Source organism: Gobio gobio, assembly GCF_949357685.1.
Source record: "Gobio gobio genome assembly, chromosome: 22".
In the NCBI taxonomy this organism is placed as follows: Eukaryota; Metazoa; Chordata; class Actinopteri; order Cypriniformes; family Gobionidae; genus Gobio; species Gobio gobio.
This window is the reverse complement of record NC_137118.1, coordinates 30,202,504-30,225,413: the sequence shown is the minus strand read 5'-3', so window position 1 is coordinate 30,225,413 and position 22,910 is coordinate 30,202,504. Positions and strand designations below refer to the sequence as shown.

The window sequence follows — 22,910 nt, the reverse complement described above, 5'->3', positions numbered from 1 at the left end:
GTAATAATGGACAAAAGGATTTAGATTTGGGGTATATTTTAGGAGTAGAGGTTAATAGAGATAGTTTAGGGCAGAGCCATAGAGAGAGAGAGTTGCGACAACGGAAGTTCAAAACGCTTGATAGTCACGTGATTCATGTAGACCTCGAATAGTTTCAGGAAGTGCTTTGACGGGCAATTCACAGTGACAGAACTGCGCTTTTTGGTAATTAATAGTCAATAAATGCATTGATTTTCAATAATTTTATTACACATCGACTTGTGTATGTAGCATGAGTATGTAGTTACAGCGATGTTGTTTTTAAAATATATATATTTTTTAATGATGAATAATCTACACAAGCAGGCTTTAATGTACAAGTTATTTTGATTAAAATGTGCTGATCATTTAAAATCTTACTGACTAAACGTCTTACCTTTTAAAAGTGCATCACAAACGGTCAGTTCTGCTGTTCTCTATGGCGTGGCTGCTACTTCCGGGAACTATTGAGAGTCTCCGTGAGCCGCCATTGCTGTAAAAAAAACCGTTCCATTGGAGTCTATGGAGTTGTCGCAACTCTCTCTCTCTATGGCTCTGGTTTAGGGTATAGGGTTTTAATGGAATATATATATAGTACATGAATAGTTTATAGGATTTAAAATGTATTTAAGGGTAGTTTGATTAGGCAGGGTTCTGTGTATGGGCTGGAGGAGCTGGAGACGCAGCGTAAGCTTATGCCGGAATTCTGTTTTTTTTTTTTTTTTTTTTTTTCATTTGTATGAAATGAGGAAATGGGTTATATGGAACAGTAGGTGGCGGTATGTGCTCAGTTCACCAGTCCGCCAATAAACGAAAGAAGTAGAAGAAGAAGATGTTTATCGATCTGTCCCGAGTTCACAGGTAGGACGTCCGATTTCTAGCGGTGTTTCAGACTTTATTCCCAGGTAGGATATGGGAAACATCCAAATTCCCAGTTGCCTGCAGCATTAACGTTAGCTGGATCGCTCTACCTACGTCATCATGACGTCTTGGGTGTTGCTTGGGCTAGCGTTAGCAGCGTTAGCTGTATAACGGTGATGGTAGAGAGTGAGTATTTCTGAAACGCAAACGGAGATCGACATTTATGAGAGGAGTTTATTAATATTGAGGTGAGTGAATGTTTTCTTATGCACAATGAGTGCATTGTGTTGATCGCATATGACGTGAATGATGATGAATGTGTGAGTGCGATTGAGGGAAGGACAGATAAACACATCAGCAGGAAGACAGACAGATCATATCTAACGTTACCATCCTCTTTAGCCCTGCCTGCTATAATCTAACTAACTAACTATATATATATATATTGTGTGTTTATGTGTTCAGATTATTATTAGGCTATGTCATGAATCAGGCTTTGATTTGTTGTCATCACCGTTTGATCAAATATGGATTACATGTATGAGCTTTAAAATTAGAGCTGCACGATGCATCGTTAAAAGATAGCGATCTCGTTTCAAACACAGGCGCAATATTATTCCTAAACAGGGCCGTAGCTAGAGGATTTGGGGCCCCCTGAAAAAATAATGATGTGGGCCCCCCATCCAAATCATATACTGTACAATATATGAGAATGGAGGCCCACATGTAACCTAATAGGGGTTTATTACAAAATAACAAAACAGATAAATGTAAATAAAGATTTTTACTTAACACCAGCAAAAGAAAAATACACATTATAAAACAAAGAGATAGCAAACACTAAAACAAATCTCAATCAGCAATAAACATTGCAATAACTATGAAAATTAAATGAATCATTATTATATGTATATCAGTTTGGTTAATCTATAACCTTTGATGACCTTACTCATTTCTCCCTGTACTTGCTGAGTTTGGGCTGTCTGTTACTGTGTTCTGACTGGTGCTACTTTCAGCTTCTTCACTTTGACCTTCACTAACTGATGTTGGCCTACTTTCATGCATTTGCTGGGTTGAGGAGCCTGGCTCCGTAGACAACAAATACCATGACTCAAATAGTTGTATCAAGAATAAACCAATACTTTCCAATTCAGTTCAGTTAAAACATATGTGACTACTAAATACTAAATACAAAAAAATAAAGTGATTCCTGACAAGTTATATACCCAATGAGGATGTTCCACACTGACCCTCCATGTCATCTTTGGAATGGGGTTGTGAGTCAGATGATGCCACATCTGTTGCTGCAGAACATTATAATAAGTATAAATAAGTCACTACGACAGTCTATATGTAACAAAAGATGGTGGTGGTGTTGTAAACTCTTTTTTTTAAAAGGTAAATGTTTATATACATTTTTACAACTAATAAAAACTTAACAAAAACCAAGACATTTTTAAATATTAATAAATTCAAAAAGTAAACAAATAAATTGTCAAGAATGCAGTCAAATGTAAAGACTTTTGTCTTTTTTATAAGAATTACTTGTCTTATTTATATAAAGACACTATGTAACTGTGTAATATATTATTAAATAAAGCTAATGAATGTATCCATCCAAGAGCAGTGTGTTGTATTCGTGTTTTCTTGACTGTAGCCTAATAAAATAAATCAACAGCCAGTAGGTGCATAATGCTTGTGACATTTTTTCTGTGTGTTATACAAACAAACTCTATTTACAATAGCGTAAAAAGACGGGGATTTTGACCACGTAATCATTTAATCAATTTGACAGCGGTGCGTGCCGCGGTGCCGGTAATGGCAGTAGGCGGCAGGCCGTAGGTCGTAGGTTAGTTTTCCTACGAAAGTAAATCTGACAGCGAAATAACAATTCACTAAGTTACTAACCTGTCTTAAAGAACGTCTTGATCGGCTGGGATACAGCAACTCTACTGGCCTCCCTCTCGTTCTTTTCAAGACGTTTCTGGTACCCTGATTTATATTTTCTTTTCCCTGACATTTTCAGCCTGTCAGTCAGTCTCCTGTTCTTTCAACAAGTTCATCGTTAACTTCAGCTGCCGCCTCAACTCCGATTGGTTCTGTTCACGAGCTGGGGTGGGACTTACAATTTTATTGGGTCAAATTATCTAATGTTCGTCACTGACTGATTTAATTAATAAATACTAAACCGGACTGAACCATTTGTATGGAGAGGAGAGGAGCAGATATTTGAAAAACTTCTTTAACCTATTTGCATGGTTTTGTGGTTTTCATTAAAATCTCAGGCATACATCTGGTAAAAATATTAGAATTATTCACAGAACAGGGGCCTATATAGTATAACTTCTGGATTTTGTGGGGCCCCTTGGGCAGTGGGGGCCCCTATAATCGTCACCAGCTTTCACCCCACTAGCGACGGCCCTGTTCCTAAATGACAGCGCTTCTTCTGTATATTAAACGTTTGACAAAACCACACCGGAACATTTAAGTCTTTGTGCGCTGCCGCTAATCCACAGAAAGCAGCTTTCGTGTATATTCGTGTTATTGGTACGAAACAGCTTCACAAACAGTCTTTTCAACTAAATGCCTCCTAAAGCTGAACTTTTACCGATAGTCTTTTCATTTTCGCCTGTATCAGTGAAGAAAGTAAAAAGTCAACTGATATTTATGTTTTATTCATTATTTTCTTAGACAAGTTAATTTACTGAAGGCTACCAGGAAAGCTAGGAATGCTTGAATGCTATGCAATGCTGGAATGCACGCTTCGATTTGATTGGTCATCTCAAATATATTGACGAGCGGTGACAGACTGCAGTGGCAGCTCAGATGTGAAGAGGCTTGTTAGAGATGCGCCTCGCCTGAAATTCAGGCGAGACTAGGCGGCTGCGGTGAGGGGAGGAGTGAAAAAAGTGCAGTCAAGACGGACAGTTCTCTCTTCTCGTAGTGGATCAGACACCTTCGAGATCAAAGACGGATATCGCGGGATTCACACTCGTGCACTTTGTTTCTGATCAACGTACTCGGTTACTTATGTAACCTCGGTTCCCTGAGATAAGGGAAGGAGTACTGCGTCTTAAGACGCTATGGGATATAGGTTCTCCTATTCTCGAATACTGAAGTGTTTATAAAATCACGCAGTGCTACTGCCCAGTCAAAACGGGGTCGAGACTTCTCGCGCGCTATTGGCTGGCCAGTGGTAACTGCATGAACCAATGGCAGATCAGCGTATCTGAGCGAACCTATGGGCGCTAAGCCCTTGGCGCTGGACACAGAAGCCCGCGAACTGACCGGAAAAGCCTGCGAAGGGCGCCCTTAAAATACGCTGTAATGCCCCAAAACGTCAGCTTAATTCGACTGAAGCGAAGGTCACCCGTTGTTTTAGCGCCATTGCACGGCCGTCTACGCAGTACTCCTTCCCTTATCTCAGGGAACCGAGGTTACATAAGTAACCGAGTACGTTCCCTTTCGAACGGTCAGTTCGTACTGCGTCTTAAGACGCAATGGGAGCCTATTTAATCCCGCCGTGCTATGAAGCGCAATGGTATGTACTCCCTCAGTTTGAGCACTATAAGGGGGCCCAAGACTAGAGTTATTGACACATCATGATATATATTTTTATGTATATATATATATCCCTATTCATACTGGGCTCATAGAGGCCAGCAATTTAAGGGGAAAAATATTCAGTCTTGCATTGAGCATATGAAGACCCAGATGCCGAACTAATAAGGACGGGTTACCCGTTAATGCTTATCATTATACAGCAAGGATCTGTGCCTGCAGTGCAGGGACTTCCAGACTGTAGAATCTGGTAAAAGTAGATGGTGAGGACCAGCCTGCCGATCTACAGATGTCACCAATAGACACTCCACTAGCCCACGCCCAGGAGGAGGCCATGCCTCTGGTGGAGTGAGCTTTGACACCTATGGGACATTGAAGGCCCATAGTATCGTATGCTAGTGCTATTGCGTCAACTAGCCATCTGGCTAGACTTTGCTTGGTGACCGGAAGTCCCTTAGTGCGGCCACCAAAGCTTACAAAGAGCTGCTCCGATTGTCTAAAGTGGGAGGACCGCTCAAAATATGCTCTGAGTGCCCTAACAGGGCAGAGCAGGTGTAACTGTCTGTCATCCTCAGAGGGTGGAAGAGCAGAAAGAGTGATTACCTGTGCTTTGAATGGTGTTGAAAGCACTTTAGGCACATAGCCATGTCTTGGTTTGAGGATGACTTTGGAATCACCTTGGCCAAATTCTAGACATGATGCGTTCACAGAGAGCGCTTGAATGTCACCAACACGCTTAACTGATGCCAATGCTAATAGCAGGGCGGTTTTCAGTAAAAGCGGTTTTAGTTCAGCCGTCTGCATTGGTTCGAAGGGAGGTCCTTTTATACCCCTTTTCCACCAAGGCAGTGCTAGAGCTAATTCAGAGCCAGAGCTAGTCCCAGTTCATAGTTGGTTCAACTGAGGAGCCTTCTAAGAACCGTTTGCTTTTCCACAAGCTGAGAGCCACAACAGAGCCATGTCTTACGTCACTGTATACGTCTCATCTCTCTCAGCAACGCTAGCGAGGCAGCGTCAATGTTGCCAAGTATGTGGTTTTGCCGCGGGCTGTTTTTTCATGTCCGCGGGTTGAAGCGACCCCAATTATGTGATATTTAGCCCCGGGAATGCGAATTTTAGTAGGCAACCATGCCAAAAAACACATATTTTACCCCCAAATGTGATTTTTACTGGGGAATCCCCCCCTGGAACGCGATTGGGCTTGTTTTGAGTAGCAATTGGGCGGGTTTGTTGTGAAAACCTGGCAACCCTGGGCAGCGGGAAACACAAACACACCAGGCTTGTTCGAGATGCATCGTCACTGCGCAGACCGATCCACGTATGATATAAAAAAACGCATGAGTGAATCAAAAACATAAGGAGTCGTATGCTCTCGTTGGACTCGTTATCATACGGCGATCGGTCTCTGTAAGCACCGCTGTGAACAAGCCTTCCATCAACAATGCAACCGTTGCGTTACTATTCATTCACATGGCTTTACGATCCTACATCGGCATCAAAACACAACGCAAACACAGCGAATCCAACGCATTCATGTAGTTCGCCGTAATTTGTATAGACGGAGATTACAAACGAACAGCAGCTGTTAGCTCCATTAGCTGCTATTTCAAAAATGGTGGATCTCAAGTTTGTGTTCGTCTTGTTGACCCCGCCCCCAGCGCCTGATGTAATTGGTTCTTACTTCTAGCCCTGTTCTAGCCCAGCAATGTTTTGGTGCTACTTAAGAACCACTTTTCCTGGCTCGGAGCTGGAGCTTTGGGTGTGGAAACACAAAGAACCGATTTGAAACTAGGCTCTGGCTCCGATCTAGCTCTGGCTCTGCTTTGGTGGAAAAGGGGTATTAGTGCTCGTAGGACCAATGAAAGATCCCAGGATGGCACTGTAGGAGGGCGAGGAGGGTTAAGCCTCCTGGCTCCCTTTAAGAATTTTATGACCATGTCGTGTCTGCCTACTGATTGGCCAGCTATAGGCGTATGAGATGAGGCAATAGCTGCTGTGTAGACTTTGAGCGTGGATGGAGTGCGTCCTGCATCCAACATCTCTTGTAGAAAAACAAGTATCTGTGATATCTCGCATGACACTGGGTTATGGTTCCTGGCTGAACACCAGTCAGAGAACACTGACCATTTAGGGGCATAGAGACGTCTAGTAGACGGGGCTCTAGCTTCACAGATAGTGTTCAGGACACTCACTGGGAGGTTCTCGAGTTCCCCTTGAGAGGCCAAACATGTAACGCCCACAGTTTGGTACGGGGGTGCCATATTTTCCCGTTCGCCTGAGATAGGAGATCTTTTCTCAGCGGGACTGGCCAAGGGGACTCTGATAGCAGCTGAATCAACTCGGGAAACCAGATTTGGGTTCACCAGAGTGGAGCCACTAGCAGGACTGTGTGGCCGCATTCCCTGATTCTTTTTAAGACCTGGGGAATGAGCGGTACTGGTGGAAAAGCATAAAGCAGGCAGCTGGGCCATTCGTGGGCAGCGCATCCTTGCTCTTTGAAAAATAAATTGGGCAATGACAGTTGTCTTCTGAGGCAAAGAGGTCGACCTCTGCCTTCTCGAAAACATTCCATATAATTTGAACCGTTTGGGGATGGAGGGACCATTCCCCCGGGGACACGAGGCCCCTGGAGAGCATGTCTGCTCCCTGGTTCAGTCTGCCCGGCACGTGCACTGCTCTTAGCGAATGCATTCTGTCTTTCGCCCATAGGAGGAGATGTCTGACCTGTTGGTTGAGCCATCTCGACCTGAGCCCGCCTTGGCGATTTATGTAGGATACCACAGTCGTGTTGTCCGTACGGACTAGGACGTGATGACCCAAGAGACGTGGTGAAAAAGTCTTGAGGGCTAGCACTACTGCCAGCATTTCTAGGCAGTTTATGTGCAACCGTGACTCCGTGCTCGACCATGAGCCGAAGGCCGGTTTGCCCTCGCACAGAGCACCCTAACCCGTGTTGGAGGCATCTGTGGTGACCACCATCCGTCTGGAAACTGTTCCCAAGCTCACCCCTGACTCGTAGAGGCGGGGATTCGACCACGGGGCCAGGGCTTTGACACAGCCGCAGCCCACTTTGATCCAAAGCTGGCCTGAATGCCACGCTTGGGAAGGAACCCGTGATTTCAGCCAGTACTGCAGGGGGAGCATGTGCATCATACCCAGCGGAAGTACTGGAGAAGCTGATGCCATAAGGCCTAGCATTCTCTGAAAAATTCTCAGGGATCTGTTGGTTCCTGTTGTGAACGAGTGTGCGAGCTGCTGTGTAGTCAGAGCACGTTCGTTTGATAGCCACACCCTCATTTGGGCTGAGTCTAAAATCGTTCCCAGGAAAGAGATCCTCTGTCTGGGAAGCAACGAGCTCTTGGCTGTGTTTATTCTGAGACCCAGGCATTCTAGATGGCTGAGTAGCACAGATTTGTGAGATTGTAGTTCTTCCTCTGACTGGGCCAGTATTCCAGTCGTCGAGGTAGTTCAGAATGCGCATTCCCATTTGTCTTAAAGGTGAGAGAGCTGCATCCATACTAGGGGTGGCACGGTTCACAAAACCCACGGTTCGGTTCGTATCACGGTTTTAGGGTCACGGTTTTCGGTTCTGTACGGTTCTTTTTGTTGTTGTTTTTTATCGTTAACACTCCAGAAATTTACTTCAGCATATGATATATATGGCTTAATCATCCACAATTAGGATACAGTATTAAAAATTGTTATATCAAGTTGTTTCCTAACTGGCTGTCAACCGAGTCCGACACATTGCCGTACATTTTTCATGTTAATCATATCAATTTTGATCAGAACAATGCACTGTGGCTTTAATTCAGCTGACCTGATTAACACATTTCACCAAGTGTCCCGTGTGTTTCACAATCACCATATGACGTCCAGCGCTGGGAAAAAATAACATAAAATACACGAAAACACAACACTGCCAGAAGTTTTTGCCCAAACTTCAAAGGCATGTTTAAATTATTAGAACTAGAAGCATATCTTAACTTTTAAATGTTACATTTATCATGTGAACTACTTATATACAGCATGTTATATGAATGTGTGTATGAGACAGAGGGGAACATGGTCGCATTTGCAGCAGATATGTTGCCCTTCATAAATCAAAGTACGAGACAGACAGGGGTCGGAGGAGAACACCGGAAAATGTGACAGACTATATTTGCCTGTCCCACAGATTCACACTCTCACACACACACACACACACACACACACACACACACACACACACACACACACACACACTCTCCCACACACACACACACACACACACACACTCTCCCACAGACTCACACACACACTCAATCTCCCACAGACTCACACACACACACACACACACACACCAGACACACTCTCTCTCACACCAGCCGCGGTTCAGTGCGAGAGCGGGTGCCGCGCCGCGCGTGCCCGCTGCGCATACACACACTGGCAGGGTTTGTCTCGCGAGTCGCGCAGCACCCGCTCTCGCACTGCATCTCCCCTGCTATACGATGCTAGCGCATCCTCCAACTCCGGCAGCCTTCCTTATCTCTCCCACTTTCATTTCTACATGTGACGTGACCTGCAGCACTCCACTTTTACTTTACTGTATGTCCACACAAACCTCTTATTTCGCGCGAAAAGGACACCAGCTGTCTGAGGTAACATGCGGGCACGAGGATACATTGCGCAGGCGCGAACCGTGCGACACACACACACCGAACCGACACAAGCGAACCGAACGGTTCGGTTTTTTTCCATGTACCGTGCCACCCCTAATCCATACACTTCGTGAAAGTGCGGGGCGCCAGAGACAGGCAGGACTGTGTACTGGTATGCCTTCCCGTCGAACGCGAATCTCAGAAACTCTAAAAAGTCTGTGACGTGGGATAATTTGGATATGAAAGTAGGCATCTTTCAGATCTACTGAGAAAAACTAATCCATCGGGCGGATTTGTGCAATGATTTGTTTTAATGTCAGCATTCTGAACGGCCGTTTGATAAGAGCCTTGTTCAGATGTCTGAGGTCTAAGATGGGCCTGAGGCCGCCATCTTTCTTGGGAACCAGGAAGTAGCGGCTGTAAAACCCTGACTCGCTCTGAGCTGCAGGCACCGCCTCTATAGCTCCTTTCATCAATAGACTTTCCACTTCGGTTTTGAGGACGTGAGTTACGTTGCTCTTCACTGAAGTGTAAGTTATGCCCGCGAATCGCGGTGGTTTGTGAGCGAATTGGAGCGAATAGCCTAGTTGAATGGTTTTTATAACCCACTGTGACACACCAGGGATTGCAGGGTTTTTCCTGGGTCAAAAATGGTCTTCGGTGGTGGCTGACAGACATGGTCACCCATACACACACACGCACGCACAGTAAAAAATTACCCTACCCACGTGATCTGCAAGCGCAATACTGACAATACATTTTAAATAAATTCAAAGAAAGTTTGTAAATTTTGCTTATCTTATTTTGATCCCACATGAAAAAATACTATAGTATATTATAGTAAAATTACTCTAGTAAATACTATAGTGTTTTTGAACTGTACTATAGTAAATATACTACAGTAAATAAACAAAGTGTAGTAAATACTATAATATACTACAATATACTACAATTTACTGTTGTATCTTTACTATAGTATGGTTCAAAAACACTATAGTAATTTTACTATAATATACTATAATATACTATTGTATTTTTTCATGTGGGATACCTTGATGTTTGTTTTTGTTCCTCATTTTTACACTATTTACTGATAATTGTTTTGGTATATAATCATATCAATATTAAAAAGTAGTATTTAAAAAATGAACAAATAGCCTAATTTTCTGCCATATACAATTTCATAAAATGATCAGCTAGCTAACAACAACTTTGTTCTGGGTTCACCTCACTCCAGTCTAAACTAAGTGATTTATAGGCTATTTATTTTACTACACATTATGAACATAAATAAGCTGAAAGACTGTGGATAATTAAAACTAACTCTTACACCCACTCTTGCTAAATTGTGTAAGCACACTTGTGTTCTCATTTCAGGTGTTCTGAGTAAATTTAAACTGATTCGTGAGTTCAGTGTTGGACAGATGAGTTTTTCTAACCAGTCGTTAAAATGATTCGGTTCAAAGGAGTCATTAGGTTGCGAATCGGACATTAGCAGACGCGTTGTGTGTGAATCCCGTCTGTTAGAACATCGCAAAAGATTTGTCAACACACAGAAAACACTTCATAACTGGACACGATTTGTTTCCCGTTTATTGAAAGTATGGTTTATGTCAGCTGGTAAGAGAATCAGTCAATGTTTTTTGAGCGCATTTCACACCCAGTGGTAATGAAAGGAAAACATCGTCCGATAGCGCCACGTGCAACATGGATTCGGTCTTCCGACCTTTTGATTTTGATTAACGTAATATGTGAAATATTAGAAAGCTAAGAATGCTTATTTTGAAGACAGAGAGAGTGCGAGCGAGGGAGGAGCTCTGATCGTCTCTCTGTCACTCAGTTACAAGCGCAGCATCTATTCTACATCAGTCATAAATCACAATAACTCATCAAATAAAGCTTTGGCGGGACAAAAATTTGTTTTGGCGGCCGCCAAAAAAATTTCAATGTAGGAAAAACCCTGGATTGCTTTCCAAGCCTCTGCCCAGTTGCATAGGGGTTTTATAGTGTCGTACGGCGGCGCATTTTGCCGCGCGCTGACATTCGTGTGGTGTGGAAGAGAAAGAAGACTCATTTGTTGAACATTCAAATTTTTTATTGATCCCGCAATAACAGCGGTAAAGTGCAGTGGAGCGCGCGCGAGCGCGGGCTCGCTGCTCACATTTTTTACATATACAACATGTTTCTCCCGGGCCGGAAAAAAAACGGGCCGCGGGGAGAGAATTCGGAGTCTTTTGGGGGGCGGACTGGCTTGGGCGGAGCTCACCCGTCCTCTCTTCCTGATCAGCCGGTCAGGACTGCTTCCTGTGATCAGGGTCCAGCGTGATCTTAGGCCGGGGACCCTGACGTTTGGGTGGGAAGCGCTTAACCTGGTGATGACGCTGACATTGGTCATAAGGTGGGCGGGGCTGCACGGGAGCTAGCGCGGGAGCGGTCGCAGTCGCAGATCTGCTCTGCTGTTGCTGCTGCTGGTACGGAGCTCTTGGCCGAGTTGAAGAGGCGGCGCTGGCTCTTTTGGGCAGAAAGTGGCTCATCGCCTGGGACGCTTTCTGCGTCGTGGTGAAGTGTTCTGCGAAACCGACCACCGCGGGACCGAACAGACCGTTCGGAGAGATGGGAGCGTCGAGGAAGGCGGTTTTATCGGCCTCCTTGATCTCCGTGAGGTTTAGCCATAAATGGCGCTCTAACACCACGAGACTGGACATCGATCTGCCTATGGCCTGGGCAGTGGCCTTCGTAGCTCGAAGGGCCAGGTCTGTGGCGCTTCGGAGGTCACGAAAAACCTCCTGGTCTGGACCGGACTCGTCCATAGCCCGAAGGAGCTTCGCCTGGAACACCTGCAGGACCGCCATCGAGTGGAGAGCGGAGCCTGCTTGGCCGGCGGAAGCGTAGGCCCTGTTTGCCAAGGCCGCTGTGGTACGGCAGGGCCTCGAAGGGTGTGCGATTTTGGGCTTCCAGCCTATCGCTGAGGGCGGGCAGAGGTGGGCAGCCACCGATTCTTCGAGCGGCGGGAGCTTCTCATAGCCCTTCTCGACAGCGCCGTCAATGGTGGAGAGCGCGTGCGAGGTGGATGGGCGTAGGCGAGCGGAGTAGGGAGCGCGCCACGACCTCGCCAGTTCCTGGTGTACCTCAGGAAAAAAGGTAGCCCGCTCTCTGCCGAGGGGCCTGCTGGCGCCCCGGGAGGTACCATTCATCAAGACGGCTGGGTGTGTGCTCTTCAGGGACTGCCCAGTCCAGGCCCAGCTCACAAACGGCCTTATTGAGGACACGGATTAGCTCGGTGTCCGCACCAGCCTTAGCCGCGTCTTTGCGCTGCTGAGATGTCGAGGGGGTGGGGTCGCCAACAGAGCCCGACCATTCCTCAGCATCGGAGGCGACGAGGGACACGGAGTCATGGATCGTCCTCATCATTGCCGCCGAATGAGACCAGGTCCTCGGCGTCGAGCGGAGGAAGCTGGTCTGAACGAGAGAACGTTACTGGGGAAACGTCTCTCTGAGGCGAGGACGAGGCTCGCTCCCCTTCAGCGTAGTCAGCCCTCTGGCTCCGCCGCTTTTTCCGCCGGGGTTCGGACGGGAAAGTGAGCGGGAGAGCGCGAGGGGCGGGGTCGCGCTCTGAGAAGAACGCGATCCGCGAACGGAGGGAGGAGATGGGCATGCTCTCGCACTGAGAGCAGCCGGACCCAGAGAGAGCAGTGTCGGCGTGGGCCTTGCCCAGACAGGTGATACACTGATCATGGGCATCCTCCTGATGCAGGGTTGTGCTGCATCTAACACAGAATTGTGACATGTATTCTTTTTTTGTACTGTAAGGATACACTTGAGAAGTGTTTTCACCGGCGAGCGCAGGGGAGAAGGAGCGACAGCTCGCGGATAGATGAGAGCGCTGAGACAGACCGACTCTCGCAGGGGTCCGGGCTGGCTGGCTCGATTCCGCTGACTGCTCGTCTTTCACGGTAAGCTTCTTCGTATCGGAGGGTATCAGCGAGGATATAAAAATCTTCGCTGAAGGAGAAAAATCTGACGTTTTGGGGCATTACAGCGTATTTTAAGGGCGCCCTTCGCGGGCTTTTCCGGTCAGTTCGCGGGCTTCTGTGTCCAGCGCCAAGGGCTTAGCGCCCATAGGTTCGCTCAGATACGCTGATCTGCCATTGGTTCATGCAGTTACCACTGGCCAGCCAATAGCGCGCGAGAAGTCTCGACCCCGTTTTGACTGGGCAGTAGCACTGCGTGATTTTATAAACACTTCAGTATTCGAGAATAGGAGAACCTATATCCCTTAGCGTCTTTAAGACGCAGTACGAACTGACCATTCGAAAGGGAACTAGATGTAATTTAAGTTCTGTTGCTTTTATATGAAAATGAATATGATGAACAAGACACCCAAAGTTTATTTATTTTTATCAATCGTTTTTACTTTAATTACATAGGCTACATGTTTTTATATATTTTTTATAATTTTGACAACAATCACAACCCACAGAGAGATCGCACAGTCAGAGTTTGGGAATATTCACACATAATTTATTTACACATTTTAAAAAAGAACCATACATCACGGTTGTTTAAACCAATAAGCATTAAGCTGTGTCGTCAGCAAGTCGTTTCCCATCATGCTTTTGATCAGAGCAGTCGGTGGAGAGCAGCTGCGCCCGACTGCGCAATATGAAACAGGGCTGCATTCAGCCCCGACAAAACGTTGCAAAACGTTTTTTGAAACTGAAACGGCGCTGCGTTGAACACCCGTTTCTCAGTACCAAGTACGCAAACTTCTGACTTGCGTCCTTGGTAGTTCAGACTTGCAAGTTCGACTCGGGAGAACGAACTCCAGAGGACGGGAGGAATCGCCATCAATCGTCAATTGTGAACGTCATCAGTTGCTGCTAAGTAGAATTAATACTAGGGCTGCACGATTTGGAGGAGATATCTAATTGCGATTATTCTGCTATTGCGATTTAAAATGCGATTCTTACTATTACAATAACATTTGAATTATTACAAATTAAAAATAGAGAATGTAAGAATAAATATAACAATAATAATAGTAATATTTATATTCAAACCCTTTGACCTAGAACATTTTTGGGTTGCCTGACTTGCCTCTACTTTTCTTTGTTTTTCTCACCCATTCTAGCAGCTAGAGTCAAGTGCATATATCATTTTAAACAGGAGAACATGAAGTTTCCATCTAGCTCATTTGATGTCCCAATTTTACATTTATTTAGTCTGAGAATCGATTAAATTAATAGAATTTTAATAAAAACGGCAACAAGAAAATTTGTGTTTTTACTGTGAACCAAAACAGAACTTCATAAAGTTTGGATTTTTTCCTTTATAAAGACTTGGTTGTTTTAGACTTCCAGATGAAATTTTGTCTAAATGTAACAATCCCTCAGCAAGTTATAGCCATTTATTATAATATTATTCTAGGCGTTTTTGAGTGAAAACAGGTGTATTTTATTTACTGACAATGTAGATGTGTCCAAAAAAGTTCAGGGAGTAAAATAAATAGAAAGATTGTTATATAATAACAGAGCACTTCAACAGTGTAAAACACAAACTACATACAAATAGAGAAATATACTGACTTTTGTGTGCTGTGCTATGTGAGAAAGTGCTCTGCATGCATTTTAATGCACGCAAATACACACCCAATTTCACGTTGTGAGAAACGTGATTGGTGGTTCAAAACATGGTTCAAAAGACCAAAAACTATGTTTGTTGGTTGAGTTGATGACAGTTTCAACGAATCTGGGCACGGGAGGGATGGGACTAATGATCAACAATCGTTTCTGTTTGGCTCAGGGGAACAACCCACATGCGTTTCCTTGATGAATCAGTAGGCTTGTTTGAGATGAGCAAAATCTGCGCAGAACCGATCACCGGTGATCAGCGCGAGATGCATTCCGGTTAGAAATGTGTCCGAGGGCGGTCCGCCTTGCTCTGATGCCATGCCGACGTATGTCAAAAAACTCTCGCGAGCGAAAGGCGGATGTGTCGGATTCTGCAGTTGAGCGCAGTTGCTCTCCACCGACTGCGCTGAGCAAAAGCATGATGGGAAACGACTTGCTGACGACACAGCTTAATGCTTATTGGTTTAAACAACCGTGATGTATGGTTCTTTTTAAAAATGTTTGATTTTAAAACTCTGATATCATGTTTTTATGTGTGAATATTCCCAAACTCTCTAACAAAGGCGATCTCTCTGTGGGTTATGTGATTGTTGTTTTATTTATAAAATATATATATATATATATCAGTGGCGATTTCTTTAAGACTGCAAGGGAAGCTCGGCTTCCCTTATAATGTCACAAAATTAATGGTCAAATATGTACTATTGTATTAACTTTTTATTGACTAAAAATGCGTTAGAAAACGTTCATCTCAAAGACGAGTTCGTTCAGAATCAGTTACATATAGCAGGTCGGCTGACTCGATTTCCTTCTCATACATTCCCGCAGCGTCACAGTGCATTTCCCTATTGAAGCCCAGCGTCCATTGACTTCAATGGGGCTGCTTTGAACGGTTTTTTTCAGCGCTTCGAAACTAGATGGTCATTGGATAAACGCTGCGATTATGTCCCGCCCACGGACGCTCAGCGTCTCTGGGGGTGAATGGGGAGTGGGCTGGCCCGGACTCCGAGCTTCTGCGTGATGATTGGAGGGTCTGTCGAAAGACTGCATCTCCTTTTGACTGACAGCGATTCTGTACTATAAGGAATCACTGAAGCTATTCGCGCTCAGTCCTATCGCGGATTTCTCAAGTTCAGTCGAAATAAAAACTGCTGCAACCTATTTCTTTGATATTTGCTTGGCGAAATTGCTTGATTTTCATCATACATTTCACACAATTATACACCACATTCCTTGTTTCAGTTTTACAGAGTTTAATATTTTTTTTTAGATCGTTCATTCATTCATTCCTTCATTCATTCATATAACGTTAGTAGGCTAGGGGAAAGCTGTGTGATTACTTGGTGTTCCTTAAAGACATGGAGTTGGACAGTGCAATGCCTCAGCTTTACAAACTGTTCTCATTAGTGGCAACAATTGGAGCTACATCTGCAAGTGTAGAAAGGAGCTTCTCCTGTTTAAAGCGACTCAAGTCCTACACCCGAAACACAATGGGCCAAGGCCGTTTAAGCAGCCTAGCTCTGCTGGCCATTGAGAGGACACTGGTCAAGTCACTTGAAAAGACTCCTAGTTGGTACGACAGGGTCACAGACCATTTTCTTGAAAAGGAACGTAGGGCAGAATTTACTTTTAAATAAATAGACAATTTTATGATGTAGGCCGAAAATGAGCTTCCCCTCTCTGACAGACCAGTAGCCGCCACTGATATATATATATACAAACATGTATGTAGGCCTAATTAAAGTCAAAATGATTGATAAACACGTCTTTCGAATGTAAATAAATAACAAAAACTTTGGGTGTCTTGTTCATAATATTTATTTTCATATAAAAGTAACAGAACTTAAATTACATCCAGTTTATCAGCAACAAAGCGCCTTTGATCTCGCAGGTGTCTGATCCACTACGAGAAGAGAGAACTGTCCGGCTTGCCTGCACTTTTTTCACTCCTCCCCTCACTGCAGCCGCCTAGTCTCGGCTGAACTGCAGGCGAGGCGCGGCACATCTCAAACAAGCCTAACGCTGCAGATTTTGATGACGCTTGCACGCTCCCTACGGAACCTCTGAATAATCAATCACGAGAAATGTGATACTTCTGAAAAGCTGAGATTCTCCTCTTTACGGTGCATTTTACAGCATACAGATTGGATTAGCGGTTTAAAGCAGCACTAGGTAGTTTTTGCTCTCGGGGTCCCCCTACAGTTGGGAAACAGTATTGTCCTCTACTACTGTCATAAACTGTCATTCTACATCAGGGGATGCATCGCACGTGCATTTGTTGACATGACAAGTTGTTGACAACTATGATAGCCCTGAACACTGCAGGAGTTCACATGCAGGTGTTCTGCTTGCGTCGCGTGTGAAATGTCTTCATCCCAGGTACAGTGACATATGTTTCAGCATGTCATATGAATATCATTTCATGGGTTTTATTTTTTTCAAACGCCAAATGATCGCGATGCTCACGTTTACAAGCCAGCATCATTATAGTAGCCTAGTCTATTGGTTCCCGTTTTACGGAATCTATATGATACTTCAATTCAATGTTTTGAGTGGTAGGCAGGGTTTTTCCTGGGTCAAAAATGGTCTTCGGTGGTGGTTCACACACACACACACACACACACACACACACTACCCTCGTGATCTGCGAGCACAATACTGACAATACATTTAAAAAATGCTAGTACTTTTGATCATCTTATTTTGATATCTCATATTATGTATGATCTCTTACATCGATGTTTGTTTCTTTTGTTCCTCATTTTTTGCACTATTTACATATAATTGTTTTGGTATATAATCATATCATCAGCTAGCTATAATAACTTTGTTCTGGTTTCACCTCACTCCAGTCTAAATGATTGTAGGCTATTTATTTCACTACACATTGTCAACAGAAATAAGCTGAAATGCTGTTGATAATTAAAAATAATTCTTACTATCCACTCTTGCTAAATTGGGTAAGCACACTTGTGTTCTCATTTCAGATGCGTTCTGAGTAAATGAATAAACTGATTCGTGAGTTCAGTGTTGGACAGATCAGTTGTTCTAACCCAGTGTTTTCCTTTTTTCAGTCATGGCACCCTTTGAAAATGTTTGCATACTTTATGCTAGGGGTGTAACAGTACAGATTGCTCATGGTTCGGTTTGTATCATGGTTTCGGTACGGTTCAGTTTTTGCTATGTTCAGGGAAAAAAGTATAGAAATAAAAATAAAAATAAAGAAAATAATAAGAACAAATAATTTAAATACAAGCAGCAGCACAAATAAATACTATTGAGCAAAGATACTAATAAAATAAACTATGCTTTTCAAGTATGTCTAACTTTAGTTTTCAGGTACAGAAATTGATCAAATGTAAAATAACATTGCATATTTGAGTGTATAAATTAAAGATTAATCCTATTAAACTTACAAAAGCATTTCAATCAAGAGCAGTGAGTGATGTCCTTGTCTTTTGTTGTTTGACATTAAACAGACAGCAGTAAAGGCTACTGCCCCTTTAAGACCTAATGATACTGCCCCTTTAAGTCAAGTCAAGTCAAGTCAAGTCAACTTTATTTATATAGCGCTTTTAACAATGTAGATTGTTTCAAAGCAGCTTTACAGTGTTAAACAGGAAAATAATGCAGCATAATTTTATTCAGCTGTAGAGCCATTCTGGAAAAATTTCAAGTATCATACAGTGACAGTGTGGGCTTTAGATCAATAATTTTATCAGTAATTTAGTTTAAATGGTTAATTTAGTTTATTATTTGAGCACGCCAAGCCAGAGGCAACAGTGGCAAGGAAACCAAAACCCCATTAGGTGACCTAATGGAGAAAAATAAACCTTGGGAGAAACCAGGCTCAGTCGGGGTGCCAGTTCTCCTCTGGCCAATTAACAAACAGCGTATTATTATTATTATTCTGGCAGTTTTACAGCTCGGAGGTCATAATAGATCAGAATATTCGAGGGACCGGGGGCAACATGCTGGAGACGGGTTTATTGAGGATGATGTTGATTAAATAATTATTAAAGTGCAATATTAGAATGATCGGAGGCAACACGCTGGAGACGGGTTTATTGAGATGCCGTGTCGATGAGGCAGTTTCAGGGGGAGTCTAATCACGGTAGGGCTGTGCAATTAATCGAATTTCGATTTCGATTTTGCCTCCCAACGATCACCAAAATAGTACAATCGAGAAAAAACGATTATTTTGCCTTGCGTTCTGAATGAAACGCGCACGCGCTCATCCGCCCCTCCCGAAGCCACAAACTTTCTCAGATCGGGAGTCTCGTGTGCATATCATCCGCTGGAATTTAAAAACTCGGCGCGAGTAAAGATGGCAGAAGGAGGGCAGTTACAGCAGCGTTTGGTGAGCAAAAAAGGCAAAACCAACTCCGTTGTCTGGGAACAGTTTGGCTTCGAGGAATCAGACGACGAGCAGAAACATGCTACGTGCAAGATTTTCTACATGGTAGTGGCTGCAACGCAAGGGAACATCACGAATTTGTTTAACCACTTGAAAATTAAACAGAGTGACCTATGACAATCTAATAAAGAAACAAAAACTGACGAGAGCAGGGGTGCCGTGTAAACGTCCTTTTTTCCCCTTATATTTTTCAAATAATTCTCTCTTTGTAAACTTTGTTCAATGCATGCGAGTGCTGCCTTATGTTTGAATATGACCAGTCGTTTCACCGTCATCACCCGGGTTTAGTGCCTGAAGACGTGAATGAGAAGCCGCGCGCGCTGTGAGGAAATGTATCTCTGTGCACTCATCCGAGAGCGCGCACACGTCTCTCAGCGCGCAAATATTGAGTTCTCTTTCAAGTCTTGCTCTTGAACGGACAAACTCACACAAAACGTATGTCAACATGTCCATCTTGATGAGTATCCTAGCAGACATAGTCTGTATATGCCTTAAGTGAACTTTATACAGTCGATAAAGACGACGCATATCCGATCCGGATTGAATAGCTTTTGTAAGTTTAATAGGATTCATCTTTAATTTATGCACTCAAATATGCAATGTTATTTTACATTTGAGACATTTCTGTACCTGAAAACTAATGTTAGACGTACCTGAAAAGCATATCTAGCCGAACCATATTGTTGATCTTATTTATTTGTGATTATCATTTTTACGTGAATACTTTTATACTTTGATTTGAATATGTTATATTATTTATTTTAATAGTTCAAAAAGTACAACAAATGTTACAATTTCAATTGAATTGTTGAAAGGTGTATTTTTAATAAATACAACACATTCCCAAAGTCATGTGAAATAATCGTGTTACATAATCGTGATTTCAATATTGACCAAAATAATCGTGATTATGATTTTTTCCATAATCGAGCAGCCCTAAATCACGGTCTCCCAGACACTTCGGGGTCCTGTGTTGGTCTTCTCTGGGCGCAGGTCCACCATCTGAACTGGATACGGCCCGGATCCAGCTGACTGCAGTAAACCTCGGGATAAAACAGAGAGACTAACATTAGCGTAGATGCCATTCTTCTGATGATGTAACGAGAACATCAGGTGTTATGGGAAGTGTTCCCGGTTCCGGCTGACCTAGTTAATGCAGCCTAACAATCATTTCATTGAAAAAGTGTTTTATGTGTATGCCACAGTAAAGAGATGTGTTTTTAGTCTAGATTTAAACTGACAGAGTGTGTCTGCTTCCCGAACAATGTTAGGAAGACTGTTCCAGAGTTTAGGTGCTAAATAGGAAAACGATCGACCGCCTGCAGTTGATTTGGATATTCTCGGTATGATCAACTGGCCAGAATTTTGAGACCGCAGTAGACGTGATGGAGTATAATATGTTAAGAGCTCGCTCAAGTATTGGGGAGCTAAACCATTTAGTGCTTTGTAAGTAATAAGTAAGATTTTAAAATGTATGCGATGTTTAATAGGCAGCCAGTGCAGTGTTGACAGAACTGGGCTAATATGGTCATACTTCCTGGTTCTAGTAAGAACTCGAGCTGCTGCGTTTTGGACCAGCTGGAGTTTATTTATTAAGCGAGCAGGGCAACCACCCAGTAGAGCATTACAATAATCTAGCCTTGAGGTCATGAATGCATGAACTAACTGTTCAGCATTTTGCATTGAGAGCATGTGCCGTAATTTAGATATATTTTTAAGATGGTAGAAAGCAGTTTTACAGATGCTAGAAACGTGGCTTTCAAACGAAAGATTGGTATCAAAGAGCACACCCAGGTTCCTCACTGACGACGAGGACTTGACAGAACAGCCATCAAGTGTTAGACAGTATTCTAGGTTACTACTTGTGGAGCTTTTTTGTCCAATAATTAAAAATTCAGTTTTTTCTGAATTGAGTTGCAGGAAATTACCAGTCATCCAATGTTTTATATCAGCTATGCATTCCGTTAATCTTGTGAATTGGTAAGTTTCTTTAGGGCGTGAAGAAATATAGAGCTGAGTATCGTCAGCATAACAATGAAAACTAACGCCATGCTTCCTAATGATATCTCCCAGTGGTAGCATGTACAGGGTGAAGAGTAGCGGTCCTAGCACTGAGCCTTGTGGTACTCCATACTGAACTTGCGATCGGTGTGACATATCTTCATTTACTACTACAAACTGATAACGGTCGCATAGGTATGATTTAAACCATGATAATGCAATTCCATTAATACCTACATAATTTTCGAGTCTATTCAAAAGAATGTTGTGGTCGATAGTATCAAATGCAGCGCTAAGATCGAGTAACACTAATAGAGAGATACAACCACGATCGGATGATAAGAGCAAATCATTTGTAACTCTGACGAGAGCAGTCTCAGTGCTATGATACGGTCTAAATCCTGACTGGAAATCCTCACAGATACCATTTCTTTCTAAAAAGGAACATAATTGTGAAGACACTGCCTTTTCAAGTATTTTTGACAGAAAGGGTAGATTTGAGATTGGTCTATAATTGACTAAATCTGTAGGATCAAGTTGCGTTTTTTTAATAAGTGGTTTAATAATAGCCAACTTAAAAGTTTTCGGTACATATCCTAATGACAAAGATGAATTAATGATATTCAGAAGAGGATCTATGACCTCTGGTAGCATCTCTTTTAATAGCCTAGTTGGTATAGGGTCGAGCATACATGTTGTTGATTTTGATGATTTAACGAGTTTAGCCAATTCTTCTTCTCCTATAGCAGTGAATGAGTGTAATTTTTCCTCAGTGACACTACAATGCTCTGTCTGATGTGATGCTGTATTAGACGGCTGCATGGTTAAAACATTTTTCCTAATATTATCAATCTTACATGTGAAGAAGTTCATAAAGTCATTACTGCTGTGCTGTTTACAATCATCAGAAGTTGAAGCTTTATTTTTGGTTAATTTAGCCACTGTATCGAATAAATACCTTGGGTTGTGTTTGTTTTCTTCCAAGAGAGTTGAGAAATAAGCAGATCTAGCAGTTTTTACAGCCTTTCTGTATGTGATCATGTGCTCTTTCCACGAATTACGAAATACCTCTAATTTTGTTTTCTTCCAGCTGCGCTCCATTTTTCTGGCTGCTGTTTTAAGGGCCCGGGTGTGCTCGTTGTACCACGGCGTTGGACTATTTTCTTTAATCTTCTTTAAGCGCAGAGGAGCAACTGTGTCTAAAGTACTGCAAAAGAGAGAGTCAATAGTTTCTGTTGCAACATCGAGTTCTTCTATACTATCTGGGATGCTGAGCAGATGATACTGATGAGGAAGATTATTTAAAAAGCAATCTTTAGTAGCAGCAGTGATTGTCCTGCCATTTTTAAAGCGAGGGGGCGGCTTTGCAACCTTAGCTAAATTAAGTATACATGATACTAAGTAATGATCTGAAATGTCATCGCTCTGCTGCAGAATTTCAACGGTATCAACATTTATTCCATGTGACAATATTAGGTCTAAAGTATGATTATGGCGATGAGTGGCTCCTGACACGTGTTGCCTAACTCCAATAGAGTTTAGTGTGTCTTTAAATGCTAATCCCAATACGTCTTTTCCGTTGTCTACATGGATATTAAAATCACCAACAATTAGTACTTTATCTACGGCCAGTACTAACTCTGATAGAAAATCAGCAAATTCTTTGATAAAGTCTGTATTATGCCCTGGTGGCCTGTAAACAGTAGCTAACACAAATGTTGAACGGGTTTTATCATGTAAACTACATAGCGTTACATAAAGCACCAAAACTTCGAAGGAATT

The 22,910-nt window shown here is 43.0% G+C and overlaps 1 protein-coding gene across 3 annotated transcripts in view; it reads left to right on the top strand.

Moving 5' to 3' along the window:
* Positions 1 to 815: 815 nt before the first annotated feature.
* apbb1 (amyloid beta (A4) precursor protein-binding, family B, member 1 (Fe65)) overlaps positions 816 to 22,910 on the top strand; it is a 97,120-nt gene continuing 75,025 nt past the window's right edge. The window contains exon 1 of one of the 3 annotated variants that reach the window (XM_079805384.1): positions 816 to 879. The gene's annotated coding sequence lies outside the window, so the exon portion shown is untranslated. Of the gene's footprint in view, positions 1,128 to 12,890; positions 13,034 to 22,910 lie in introns of those variants that run through there. The other 2 variants (XM_079805383.1, XM_079805385.1) reach the window with 2 other exon arrangements.